At 34.2% G+C, this 4201-nt stretch overlaps 1 pseudogene; it reads right to left on the bottom strand.

Annotated features, from left to right (window-relative positions):
- Positions 1-225: 225 nt before the first annotated feature.
- LOC145660408 (GTPase IMAP family member 4-like) lies at positions 226-3364 on the bottom strand (annotated as a pseudogene).
- Between the last annotated feature and the right edge of the window lie 837 nt (positions 3365-4201).

Genomic DNA, 4201 nt, shown 5'->3' with positions numbered 1-4201 from the left:
TACGAGCCACATAAGTGTAAAGTGCTTCAGTATGTTCATTCTTTACACAAATTCATATACTCTCTCAAATCAAATTAGGTATTCTGTTTGAATGCATGTAGATCATTTTGTAACATAAACTTTTTTATGAAATTTCCTTCAGCTAAGAGTTCTTTAATTTTCTTCATTACATCTAAATCACCTTCAACTGTTTCTTTATATGACAGTTACATGGTTTTTGGGAGCAGAAACTTTTAACTTCCTTGAATTTAATATATAGATAACAGTGTTAATAAAATTATCGCTATCACAATCAGACCATGATTGTATAAGATTTATTTAGATCATGATGAAGCAGGAAATCTCATACAATCTTTATAAAATTTAACAACTGATATGTATTATTGCAATTCTTATCCAGAATAAAACTTTAAAACTAGGACTAGCAGGGCTTACTCTCAGGAACTCTCTTAATTATCTTTTACTACATTATGCAATGGTGTCAAAGCAGTTATCGTATTATATGTATTGTTTGCTACATTGAAACTGCAACAGAAGTAGTATGTTACCAAACAGAATGTCTAGGAACTAAGTTAATTATTATATTCCCTAGAAACCAAAAATGTTTAGCATGAATTTAATTTGAACAACAGTATGTTGGGACACTTTGAATAGACACAAAATGACAAATGACATAATTTAACTCTTAACTCATCAACAAACTATAACAAGAAAATGGTAGACCTGTGGAACAGTAACCAACAAATAGTGCCAGTCCTGTTCAAGAGAACTGTGTTTTATTTTAGTTTTGCTAGTGGGAAAGTCCTACAAAGGCTGCCCAGAAAAGACTTGGCCTTTGATCACAGAGAAGAGGTGAAAAACCACAAAGATCATTTAAATAAATACAATACAAAAGTGTAACATCAGGAGTGACCCAGGCCAAAACAAGACTACACTGAAACAAGACGACACTAACTCCCTACGCGAAAACACAGACAAAACCCAGTCCAAATTGGCAGCCATTCGTTACCGACTAGTGTACATACAAATATTTATAGTGTGTACAAATTTATAACAGCAGCCGTAGTTATAAGTGCAAAGCAGGCTCAGAGTTGAAAGGGAAAGCAATCACTGAATAGAATATCAACACTATCACAAATCACAATTCACAAAAAGGTCTCTCTCTGTCTCTTCTCCCTCCAAAACACCTTCCTACATCTTTCCTCCAGGTGGGGCCTTGTTTCCAGACTAGACAGAAAGTATGAAGTTTCAATTCATGAAGCTGTGCATCATGGAGGCATAAATCAAACCATGTTCTTGGTAAAACCGATACATGGTGCACGCATGAATTTAGAAATGTATTCTTTTGGTTTCTGTTCCAGAGATTGCTCATTTTCTGTCAATAATTTTCCATAGAATCATTAGTACTGTCATGCCATGCCACCATAAGAATATGCCCACGTCCCCCTGGGTCCATACGTATGGTCCCAGAATCACATGTTTCCAGGGTCCTATGTTCCCCAGTTTGATATTCTGTTAACACATTAACTCTCCTCTTATATTTGGCTCATATTTGACCCATTTCAAGTTAAAATATTTCAGAATCCCTGATCCTGACCCTGAGCCTAACTTTAACTCTAATCCTAACCGGAAACAATAGTCACTTGAAACATACGATTCAAAACAAGTATTCTCTTGACTTGAAATGTGGATATATGTGTTTTGAATAACTTGGAAAGATTTGAAGACACTCGATAAGGCCTTTGGACACCCATTACAAATTGCTTTATTAAACATGCATAGTATTGCTTAAAAATAGAATTTTAACTGCACATGTTGACAACACTGTACATGTTGACTAGAAGCTGATCAGACAAAATATAAAATATTTGACTCCCTAGACAACCTTGGCAAACTCTACACCAAAAATATGCAATTGTGTTATACATTTACAATACAAATGATTACAGTCATATCATATGTATTGATACACTTAGTTGACAATAAATAAAAGGTGGAGAACAGTTAGATTTGGAAACTATATATCAGGACTAACTGACAACAAATAAACTGTAATTATCGGATGATACCTCATTTTGCTATATTGCCATTTCATGACATGAAACAACAGCAATAACTTTCAAGCATTTAGCACAAGTGAAGCCTGACCCAGTTTTGTAGGCCACATAATGGGAATGAAGGCGTGGACCATGGCCTGAAAAGGGGTGGGGAGAGTAAAAGGACTTGTCAGTTTGGCTGTTCAGGGATCAGCTAAATCTGTGGACATGCCCAGTAATACTATGTATTTCATTCAGTTCTTCAGAGTGTCTTGTCATTGCCTTGCTTTCTTCAAATTGCTAATCAATAATCCATAATGCTCAGATTAAAAATATCTACTATATATAAATTAACTTTGTGTTCCAGTCTCACTTTTTGGCATTGCTTAGTTGTTAATAAAGCCTGCTATTATAATTTCTTATTATCAATAGCATTGCTAAATAATTCCATGAATGTTTTTAATAATATATTAACTGTACATAATTACACTCCATAATTTATTATTATTATTATTATTATTATTATTATTAGTAGTAGTAGTAGTAGTAGTAGTAGTAATAATAATAATAATAAACCACCCATGACTAACCCAGAAGACATTATCACAGCTGCCCAGTGTCTTCTATGGATATTATTCTTCACCCATCTTCTAACATTCTCAGATAATCTCATACTTTTCCAATATCCATTATTTTTTCTCTCATCCTGTAACACTCTCTTCCATTTTCCCTCACCATCTCCTCTATGGTGTTCAGTAGCTTCTCCACCTGAACCCTGTTGCTCCTGTACTCATCCTGCTGCTCATTCCAGTATTTATTATCAATGACATAAACACGACCTCCACATTGATCTACTAGGTCCTGCAGCTCCTTACTTTGCCTTACAAACTGTCCAATGGTCTGGTCATCTTCAGTTGATCTCCATTTGTAAAAAGAACTATAAAATATGTTAGGACTTCCTCCCCAAATAGTTCTTTAATCTCTTTAATAATTCTTCCTTCTTGAGCTGTGTATCTACCCACTTTGAGAATGATGAGAATGGCATGTGGACCCGGGCCACGCTTGGCAATACTCTTCACTATCTCATGTTGGATCTCTGCATTAGTGACTCTTGTGTCAAAATGACCAGGTGCTTCAACAAATGTTACTGGTCTACTCTGGAAGTCCTTAGTCTTGGATGATTTCTCTCCCAGGATGGTGTTTCCTGTGCTGGTCATACCATCACCACTTCTTCCCACCAGTAAAATCCTCAGCTGGGAAATCCTAAATAATGTGGAACATTGGTAATTTGAAGCTACTTGGTTAAATGTAGAGGAGAATGAAAGTAGTCATCATATCTGAAACAGTGAAATGTGTCATTTTATATGCCCGTTATTGTGTTAATTTAAAGTCATAACCAGTAATAACTACAACCTGCAAGTATGTTTTTACCAGTGCAAAAACACAAACTCCTAAATGTCAGTGTATCTGCTCATAAGTACAATAGGAATGATTCATTTGATTTTCCCTGCTCCAATTCAATTGGTCTGTACAGAATAACAGTGCAAATGGTATTTTAGAAATTTAGTAAAATAGTACTAAACAGTAGAAAAATAGAATTTTAATAAAATTCTGTTTTTATTTCTCAGATGACAAAGTTGCTTAGGAAAGCAAACCTATGAAATCAGTCCTTTTATTTGGGAAGGGAAGCTGTTAGAAATATAAATCAATTATTTTTTCTTAGAGCTTAAATACACTTTGAATCCAGTTTTTCATTATTTTCTCTACTTTAAATCCTGTCTTGCATATAATATTTTAGTACTTTATTTTTGTGTTTGTTTACATATAGAAATAAACAGCAATTTGATTCTAAATTGAATGAGTGAAAATTAAAATCTAGTCCACCTCAATGATTAGCCAAGTAGTATCTTACTGTATGCAACACCAGCTTATTGTATTGCTACATTAAATACAGTAATATCCTTAAAATAGTACAAGCAGTCACTTAGAAAGCAGCAGCCAATCCTTTCTATTGCAGACAGCCTTGTTGTTTGTAATACATATTTAAATTTTTGAATAATATGTATTGCATGATTTGTTGCAAAGGCAAATATGAAATATGATAGGCTACTCACTTTGCATTGTGTCATTCCCCAAATGATTTCACTGCTGTAACCTGGATATAT

The sequence above is a fragment of the Electrophorus electricus genome, chromosome 13, assembly GCF_041902795.1.
Source record: "Electrophorus electricus isolate QZ-2024a chromosome 13, ASM4190279v1, whole genome shotgun sequence".
In the NCBI taxonomy this organism is placed as follows: Eukaryota; Metazoa; Chordata; class Actinopteri; order Gymnotiformes; family Gymnotidae; genus Electrophorus; species Electrophorus electricus.
Note: the sequence above shows the minus strand (reverse complement) of the source record. Positions and strands in the feature narration are given on the sequence as shown.